The 10,130-nt window shown below is 41.1% G+C and overlaps 1 long non-coding RNA gene across 10 annotated transcripts in view; it reads left to right on the forward strand.

Moving 5' to 3' along the window:
* The window catches only part of LOC111819632 (uncharacterized), a 203,601-nt gene extending 193,805 nt beyond the window's left edge, over positions 1-9,796 (forward strand). For 3 of the 10 annotated variants that reach the window (XR_002823212.1, XR_002823210.1, XR_002823211.1), the window contains one exon: positions 9,689-9,785. This is a non-coding gene — a long non-coding RNA (uncharacterized LOC111819632). Of the gene's footprint in view, positions 1-9,688 lie in introns of all 10 variants that reach the window. The other 7 variants (XR_002823217.1, XR_002823218.1, XR_002823219.1 and 4 more) reach the window with 6 other exon arrangements.
* Positions 9,797-10,130: the final 334 nt, after the last annotated feature.

Consider the following 10,130-nt stretch of genomic DNA (forward strand, 5'->3'; position numbering starts at 1 on the left):
GTTCTTTTATTTCCTCTTTGTTTAGAGGACATCTTTTAGCCGTTCTTTAAGAGGTAGATCTGATAGCAAGAAAATTATCTTATTTTTTCTCTATCTGAGAATGTTTTTATTTCCCCTTCATTTCTGAAGGATATATATATATATTTACCATATATAGAATTCAGTTTACAATTCTTTTCTATCAGTACCTGAAAAATGTGGCATTTCCTTCTGGCCTCCATGATTTCAGACGAGATGTCAGCTGGCATTTGAATTGGTGTCGTTCCCTCACATATTTTGAACATATTATCAGTAGGGACCAGTCCCTGGAGAAGGACATCATGCTTGGTAATGTAGAGGGTCAGCAAAAAAGAGGAAGACCCTCAATGAGATGGATTGACACAGTGGCTGCAGAAATGGGCTCACGCATAACGAAGATTGTGAGGATGATGCAGGACCAGGCAGTGTTTTGTTCTGTTGTACATAGGGTTGCTATGAGTCAGAATTGACTCGACAGCACCTATCAACAACAAGTAAATAATTAATGCATTACCTACTGGGAAAAATACACAAATCAAATACACTGGGTAGGATTAACCACAGATTAAACACAGCCGAAAAGATCAGGGATTTTTAATGCATGTTGTTGTTAGGTGCCATTGAGTAGGTTCTGACTCATAGCAACCCTACGTAGAGCAGAACGAAACACAGTCTAGTCCTGCGCCATCCTCAGGATCATTGTTATGCTTGAACCTATTGTTGCACCCACTGTGTCAATCCATCTCACTGAGAGTCCTTGTCCTTTCCACTGATCCTCTACTTTACCAAGCATGGTGTCCTTCTTCAGAGACTTGTCCTTCCTGATAACATGTGCAAAGTATATGAGATGAAGTCTTATCATTGTTGTTTCCAAGGGGCACTCTGGCTGTACTTCTTCCATGATAGACTTGTTCGTTCTTCTGGCAGTCCATGGTATATTCAATATTTTTCGCCAATTTCATAATTCAAAGGCATCAATTCTTCTTCGGTCTTCCTTATCTATTACCCAGTTTTCACATGCATATGAGGTAATTGAAAACACCGTGGCTTGGGTCAGGCGCACCTTAGTCCTTAAGGTGACATCTTTGCTTTTCAACACTTTAAGGAGGTCTTTTGCAGCAGAGTTGCCCAATGCCATGCATCCTTTGATTTCTTGATTGCTGCTTCCATGGGTGAAGTTTGTGGATCCGAGTAAAATGAAATCCTTGATAGCTTCAGTGTTTTCTCCATTTATTATAATGTTGCTTATTGGTACAGTTGTGAGGATTTTTGTTTTCTTTATGTTGAGATGTAATGCATACTGAAGACTGTAATCTTTAATCTTCATCAGTAAGTGCTTCAAGTCATCTTCACTTTCAGTAAGCAAGGTGGTGTCATCTGCATAACATAGGTTGTGAATGAGTTTTCCTCCAATCCTGATGCCCCATTCTTCTTCATATAGTCCAGCTTCTCAGATTATTTTCTCAACATACTGATTGACTATATCTCACCTGAATTTAAAGACTATCTCAAGAATAGATTTGATACATTGAACACAATGACCAAAGACCAGATGAGCTGTGGAATGATATCAAGGACATCATCCATGAAGAAAGCAAGAGCCCATTAAAAGACAGGAATGAAAAAAAAAAGACCACAATGGATGTCTGAAGAGAAACTTGCTCTTAAATGTCCAGTAGCTAAAGTGAACAGAAGAAATTATGAAGTAAAAGAGATGAACAGAAGATTTCAAAGGATGGCTGAAGAAGACAAAGGAAAGTATTATAATGACATTTGCAAAGACCTGGAGTCAGAAAACCAAAAGAGTAGAACACACTTGGCATTTCTCAAGTTTAAAGAACTGAAGAAAAAATTCAAGCCTCGAGTTGCAATAATGAAGGATTCTATGGGCAAAATACGGAATGAAGCAGGAAGCATCAAAAGAATATGGAAGGAATGCAGAGTCACTGTACCAAAAACAATTGGTTGATGTTCTGTCATTTCAAGAAGTAGCATATGATCAAGAACTGATGGTACCAAAGGAAGAAGCCCAAGCTACACTGAAGACATTTTAATGCATAGTAATAGAAAACATTTAAAGTGAAGCACAGAGAAAAAAAAGTTAAAAAGAAAATGAACTAGAGCATGAGTGATCAGTGAGACAAGGATCAGGTGGTCTAACATATGTGTAATTGTAGACCCAGGAGAAGAAGAAAAAAGAAAGAGGCAGAAAATATATTTAAATATATAAAGGCTGAAAAAGACACCAGATGTGATGAAACAGTATATTCACAGATCTCTAGTTGCTTTCAGGACATTTTGATTTTCCTTAGTTTTCTGAAGTTCATGTATGATGTATGTTGGTGTTGATTTCAGCTTCACACTAGGCCTTGCTGACATCAAGGGTGGGAAGAAAGTGGAGTGCTTACTAGCACATACTTGCACTGCCTTATTAAATATTACCGATGCCAAATAGGGGTAGAGGCTCAGCTCCACTGGGCCCAGCTGACACTGGAGGGTGGGATATGGGAGTGTGAAGCCTATGGTGTCTATACGTGACTTACATTGTCTCTTTAAGTCTTATGGTTGTGGGGTAGAGACCAAGGCTCAACTTGTTTATGTTTACTCTGTTTATGGTTTATTGAACTTCTTGGATTTGTGAGTTTATTTCATCAAATTTGTTATGTTTGCAGCCTTTATATCTTTAAATGTTTTCTGCTTCATTCTTTTTTCTTCTTCTCCTGGGTCTATAATCACACATATGTTAGATCTCCTGATCCTTGTCCCACAGATCACTGATGCTCTGTTCATTTTTTTTCCTCTCTGTGCTTCACTTTAAGTGTTTTCTATTACTGTGCATTCAAAATCCCTGATCTTCTCTGCTGTGTTTAATCTGTTGTTAATCCCATCCAGGGTATTTGATTTGCGTATTTTTCATTTCAGTCATTTTATTTTTAATTCATATGCATTCTATTTGAGGATATATATATATATATCTTCTATTGCTCTTCTCATAATGGATATATTTTTCTTTACCTTCTTGAACATATGTAGTACATTTATAGTAGATGTTGTAGAGTTTTTATGTGCTGGTTCTATCTTTTCTGTCAGTTCTAAGTCCTTTTCTATTGATTTTTTTTCTTAGTTATGGGTAATATTTTCCTTTTTTTTTTTTGCATGTCTGGTAATTAAAAAATACTTATTGTTGTAAACCTGGTAATATTTTATTACATGCTGGATATTGTAAATTTCATGGTGTTGATTGAAAGATTTTGTTATTTTCCTTAAAATAGTGTTGAATTTTGTTCTTGTTCTCAATGAAATTACTTGGAATCATTTGCATTCTTTTGAGAATTTCCTTTAAACATTACTAGGATAGGTCTAGAGTAGCTTTTAGTCTAGGGATAATTTAGCTTCCAACCAAAGCAATAATCTTCAAAGGATTATATCTGCTGTTATGTGTATTATGAGGTATTTCAGTTCTTGCTCATGGGAACCTTGTGTGAGCTCTCAGAGTTGTTCTGTCTATTCCTTTCTGGTGGGCATTTCTTTAGAGTCAGGTAGTTACCTCTCACATATAGACAAATCAATACTCAGCCAAAGACTTGAGGGGACCCTTCTGCAGATCTTTCTATCTAGATCTAGATCTAGTTGTTTCTACTCTTATACCATGCTTCACAAATTTTAGCTTCTTTGACCTTTCCAAACTCCAGTCTCAGTCTTCTCAATTCTATGAGACTGCTGGGCTGTTTGGACTCTTAAACTTCTGTCTGGACACTACCTCTGTCATGGATTGAATTGTGTCCCCCAAAAATATCTGTCAACTTGGCTAGGTCATGATTCCAAATATTTTATGATTGTCTACCATTTTATCATCTGATGTGATTTACCTACGTGTTGTAAATGCTATCACTATGATGTAATAAAATGGATTAGCGGCAGTTATATTGATGAGGTCTACAAGATTGCATAGTGTCTTAAGCCAATCTCTTTTGAGATATAAAATAGAGAACTCAGCAGAGAGACTTGGGAACCTCACAACACCAAGAAAGCAGTGCCAGGAGCAGAGCACATCCTTTGGAACTGAGGTTCCTGCACTGAGAAGCTCCTAGTCCAGGGGAAGATTGGTGATGATGAGGACCTTCTTCCAGAGCTGACAGAGAGAGAAAGCCTTCCCCTGGAGATGAGGCCCTGAATTTGGACTTCTAGCCTACCAGACTGTAAGAGAATAACCCTCTATTTGTTAAACCCATCCACTTGTAGTATTTCTTTTAGAGCAGCACTAGATGACTAAGACAACCTCCAAATAGTAAACTGGTACAATCTGTACAATCTTAGGGCTCATCTCATTTGTTTTGTTTTTCTCAGAGATTTTAATTCTGAGGACAGTGTCTAAAAACCATTGTCTACATTTTTGTTTTCAACTCTCCAATTGTTTAATGTGAGAAGGTCTTGTCCTTGTTGGAGTCCTTGTTACTCGATCTTAGCCAGAAATGGAATCAAATAGACTTATTTATGAAGGAGAAAGGGATGATGTACACTTTGTAAATCCTACTCATTTCCTGGCTACAGTCTTGGACATGGCAGATATCTGGTCCCAGAAGGTATGCCATATCAAAAATAATTGTATTCCTGGCAAACTAAGTCTCTAACTGATCTCAACATTTCTTCTACTGCTTTTAAACCTTTGGTAAATTACATAAGCTGTAATCTACTGTCTTATAGACCCCCACCACTAGTCATCATCTACTCCTAGTTTGACAGATGTTATAAAGGAAGTCTCATTGGAAGAGTGGAGTGGGAAGAAACATATTTTGGCTCCTTGAAACATAAAATTGCCAAACTGGATTCTGAGCAGGTGATGTGATATGAATCCCCAAGCCGATTTCAAGAATTTTATACACCCTTGGGAAATCTAGACGAATATAGGAACCTCTAAGAGAAACATAAGGAAAACATTTACCTCTTTCACTCCTTAGAAATCTCTTAATTAAGAACACTAATGAGTCTTCTCATTAAGTCATTCCTTTGTTCAACACATTCCTCATCATAATTTCCCAGAGCACCACACTCAATACTGATGTGCAGTATCTCCCTGGGCCCACAGCTCATAGATATCTTCACTCACTGTATTATTGTCTCTCCCATTCTGAAACTTGTCATGTTGACGTAAAGTGCTGAAAATGTGTTTTCTTTCAAAGTATGGATGGTGCAAGCTGTGAGGTTGTGCTGGTGCCTAGACCATTGCCTTGGAGATATGAATATTTGAGCTACATCCACACTCTAAACACAGATAATTATTAACTAATATACAGCTACACCCATCTTTACTGAAAGTGGTTTCTTTTGGCTATAAATATTTAGATAACTGCCTATGGTTTTTGCCTTATAGGCCAGTAAAGATGATGAGGAACAAGAAAAAGATGATGTTCTGAGACATCAAGTTGATGCCCTATTCATGTCTATTAACCATCCACTCACGCATCCATTTATTCACCCACCAGTCCATTAATCTTTCTATCTGTTCTTGGTCTTCATTCACGCCAAGCTCATTATCACCTCAGGATCTTTGGATTTTCTGCTTCTTCATCCTGGAAGACTCTTTCCCTGGCTCTTTCTATGATTAGTTCCTTCTTACCAACTCTTCAACAAATTTCTAGTCCTCTGTCTAAAGAAATTCTCTCCCAGTTGTTATCACATCACTTTGTTTTATTTGGAGGCTTGGTGGTGCAGTGCTTAAGAGCTTCAGCTGCTAACCAAAAGGTCAGCAGTTTGAATCCACCAGCTGCTCCTTGGAAACCCTAGGGGGTAGTTCTACTCTGTCCTATAAGGTTGCTATGAGTCCTAATCAACTCAACAGCACCAGATTTTTTTTTAAAATTTTATTTACTTTAATAAAATAAACATATATTCATGAGGGCAGAGATCTTGTGTATCTTGTTTTCCACTGTTTTCCAAACATCTAAACCAGTTCCTGACATACAGAAGAAAATGAATAAATAAATAGACAAAATTTTTAATTAATTAATAGAGAATGTTTTTCTGACAATATAAGTTTGTGATTAAGTGTGCAGACTTTGCAGCCAGAGTGCCTGTGTTCAATTCTATGCATGCGAACTCTGAAAGAGGGTGCATGATCTTGGGCAAGTTACTTATCAATCTGTGCCTCAGTTTCTTCAGCTATGAGATGAGAATAGTACGAACTTACAGAGTTTTAATGATCAGGAGGATTAAATGAATTAACAACGAGATGGATTGACACTGTGACTGCAGCAATGCGCTCAAGCATAACAGCGATTGTGAGAATAGCATAGGACCAGGCAGTGTTTAGTTCTGTCGTACACAGGGTCACTATGAGTCAGAACTCGACAGCACCTAACAACAACAACAACAAAACGAGTTAAAAAATGGGAAGTGTTTAAAATAGTGCCTGGCAACTGTATGCATTTAAAAGCAACAACTAAATAAACATTCATAAGGCATTTTAGAAAAACAAAATTCAAGAAAACAAAAATAAAAACAGGAGCCAAAGAAAAGAGCACCTAGCCCATGGTAAGTACTCAACAAATGTAATTATTGCCTTGAAACTTTCAGAGTAGTGAATACTTCTGGGATCTCTTAAATACTAGTTAAGCATTCATGAAGGAGGGGAAAAAAGTCATTTTGGCTTCTCCACATCGCTAATTGGTTTGGCGACCTCGAGCTGGTTCGGAGCCTTCTCTAGATTTAGTCTCCTTATCTAGAAAAATAGGGGTTTGTACCAGAAAATCCCTAGCGCGCTCTCAGCTTTAATTTTTCAAATACCCATGTTCCTGGATATAAGTGGCTGAAGTGTCTTCACTGTCCTCCACCCTGACTCTGGGCTGCTTGTGTGCAGCAAATCGTGTCTGGGCTGCAAAGGCAGGACTCCTTGGAAAATCTTGACTCCTGCACTGGAGGCCTTAGAGGCCATCTATCTGCCCCTGCGTGGGGACTCTGGACAGAGGGCTGAGCATCCTCAAACCTGCCACCAGGTCAGACACTGTGCATTGCAGACAAGCGTAGCATGAAGGATGACCCAACCCTTTGACAGTTTGGCCCTGAATTCACCGCCAAACCCAGAATGCCAGGCCTTTGGCCACCACCCCACAGGTGCAGCCTTTGTTGTGATGAGTCAATTGGGGAGAAGGGCACCTCTGTGTGTGTGCACAAGGCATTAATGATAATAATTAATAAGCCCGTAGCGATTATGCCCAATGATGTATAAGGTCAGGAACAACGAGTGCTGTCAGTTGATGGTGGTGCCGGAGAGCGGTGTGTGGCCGAGTCAGGAGTGAGCACCACCTCGATGCTGAATTAATCTTCTGTCAGAGCAGGGCTGTCACTCACTATCCCTTGGCCCAACAAGCAGTACTGTGAGGCCTGTCAGTCTCCATGGATGCAGGGAGGAGGGTGGTCTCTGAGGGAAAGACTGACTTGCAGCACGGTGAAGCTGTAACAGCATGACTACCCGAAGTCCCTGGCCCCCCACCTGGGTCCTCGTCCTGTTGCAGTGTGCTTGAGCTCCCACAGAGAGTGATATCCTTGCTTGAGGGATACTTCGCTACTGTGGGATCTTCCAGAATGTCTGCTTGGGGAAAGAGAAGACCCATTGCTATTGTTGGTGTTTTGAAGGCACAAAGGGAATCAGCAGTTCCTTCCCTGGAGGAGCTCTGGAGTGAGAAGGTGGAGACTGATGTGTATGTTGCGGAAGAAGGGACCCAGCGCACAGATTCTTAGCTCCTTGTCAGAAGTCCCAAGTTCTGATGCAAATTTTGCTGTTTACTTGCTCACCCTGAGACCTTAGAAACTGATTCAGTTTCATGGTGGTGGGATGATATTGCCAAGTATTAACTGATTTTTGTTTTTAATCATTGGTCCCAGCAATCTCTTCCATTCCTCACAAGCCCTTCACCATCTCCCCAAATCCTCTGAACACAACTAGAACAGAAGTTCACAGGAAATTGTAGGCAGTTATTTCACATCATTTGAGCTTCCAAGTCTCAACATCTTGGCCTAAAAACGAGTATAGAAGAATGTTGCTGGGCAATTGCCAATTCTCGCTCCAAAGAAAGGAAGGTAAACTCTCTCACTGGACTGAGGGGCCATGAGAGACTGGATGGCATGGCAGGGAGAGGGCAGGCAGCCCCTTCTCCTGGGTCTAGTCTCAGGGAGCTCATGACAGAGCCTCGAGGGAGATTTGAGGATCTGAGAGCAGAGAGGTCCTAGGCTTGTTTCCCAAGCAGGAACTGTAAAGTGGAAGGACCGGAATTGCCCCGCACCTTGGCATGGGGTGACCACAGTGAAATGCACCCAGTAGCAAAGCTATTCCAGCAAACGTGCAGCCACCAAACTTCCTGTCATTTCCTAAATATGTGGGGAGCAACCACTATTCCAGAGCTCTATGAATGGCTCAGATGATAGATAGGAGTGAGCTGGCCTATCTGTTGGGGTCTCATGATGCTGGTAAATGAGCAGATGCTACAAAATAATGCAGCACTGTGGACACAAGGTTGGGGATCAGATGGATAATGTGGATATCTCTCCTGATGGATCTGTGGATTGGGATAACAGCAAAGGACAGCACAAAACCCTGCACGACTCAACAGATGTGCATGGACAGAGGCTGACCGATGTCCCAAACTGCCCTGCCTGCCTGCCTCCACCTTGATGCCCAGAGAAAGGGAGAGAGGAGAAATCCTGAATGGCCTGAGTTTAAAGCTAAATTGACCATTGTCTCAGTTGGGCTCAAGGTGGGGATTGATTTATACACAAAGAAAGAAAGTTGTTTTTCTACACACACGGTGCCTGAAACTCTCACACCCATTTCAACTCAGTGACTCATTGTCTTCATAGGGAAAGTGCATCATCTGAGCTGCTGTGAGACTCAAATTCAATTGTGGAGAAATAATATTATAAACCAGAAAGAACCCTGAGAGACCTCAGCTGTTCATGTTGAGGGTAGGATGGGGTTTTCAATCCCAGCTAATGTGTGTTTGATGCGTGGGTTTGAGCTTCCAAGCCAAGACTTCCTAAAACCAGGTGAAGATCAGAAACATCTGGGGAGCATTTTAAAGTATTGATGCCTGGGCAGTAGCCTGGGGATCTGATGAAGTAAATCTAGGCTGAGGCTGAGAGGTTGATTTTTCTAATCTGCCTCAGGTGAGTGTGGTGAACAGATAAGTTCAGGAGGCACTGCTCAGAGTGAACAGGACGCAGAGACGGCCACCCCTGAAAAGCAGCTGGGGTCTCAGCACGCTGCCCCCGTCCAAGATGAAGGCCAAAGGCAGACTTATCCCACTAGTCAGACTTGCTCAGAGACCAACAGAGCCGACCATTCTCATTTTACAGAACTTAGAAGTAATTGAGGGTTCAGAGTGAGACAGACTTTAACACAGAGCTTTGGTGGAAGAAGCTAGCTTCTTTGGGTAGAGTTAGATGCCTGCTATTAGAGGTGCTCAACTGGAGGTTGGACAATCTCCTGTCAGGGTTGCTGAGGGAGGTGACTCAAGCATGGACTGAGGAAGGTAGATCCTGAAGCCTCTTTGAGGCCCAAATTTCTAAGACTCTATAACTACTGGGTAAATGGTAGATTTGGGATAAATCTTGCTCAGGTCACTGGAGTCAGATGATTAAAAATAATAGGCTGCTTTCCTGTTTGCTCCCCACACAGCCCCACATCTGGCCCTAGGCATAGCCCTCCTCAACTGGCCTGCGGGATTAGGAACGCCCAGGTGGGACATGAGTGTCTTCTTCAATGGGCATGGTTGTGGTAAGTGTCTTGCCTTTGCTTTGCTTTTTTGTTGACAGAGTTTTTCTGTTACGTGGAGTAAAACCCATCGTATTTTCCTCAGTATTTTGCTGCTGTGGTGGTGGTGGTTTTCCTCCTGTGCTCGGAGAAACTATAGATTGACACCAGAAATGAAGGGAAGACAGAACAGAGAGGAGAACTTCTCCAGTAGATGCCTCACGGTAGTCGTTTTTGTATGTGAGGTTCTGCATAAGATGTTTGGGGGGAAAAAAGGAGTTCCATTGACATAATAAAAGAAGCGGCTTGTGCATCTTCTCTAATTTTATTTATTTTCTGGATTAGTTCTTCTGTGATTTTGCTGTTC

The sequence above is a fragment of the Trichechus manatus genome, unplaced genomic scaffold (assembly GCF_000243295.1).
Source record: "Trichechus manatus latirostris isolate Lorelei unplaced genomic scaffold, TriManLat1.0 scaffold00014, whole genome shotgun sequence".
Lineage (NCBI taxonomy): Eukaryota > Metazoa > Chordata > Mammalia > Sirenia > Trichechidae > Trichechus > Trichechus manatus.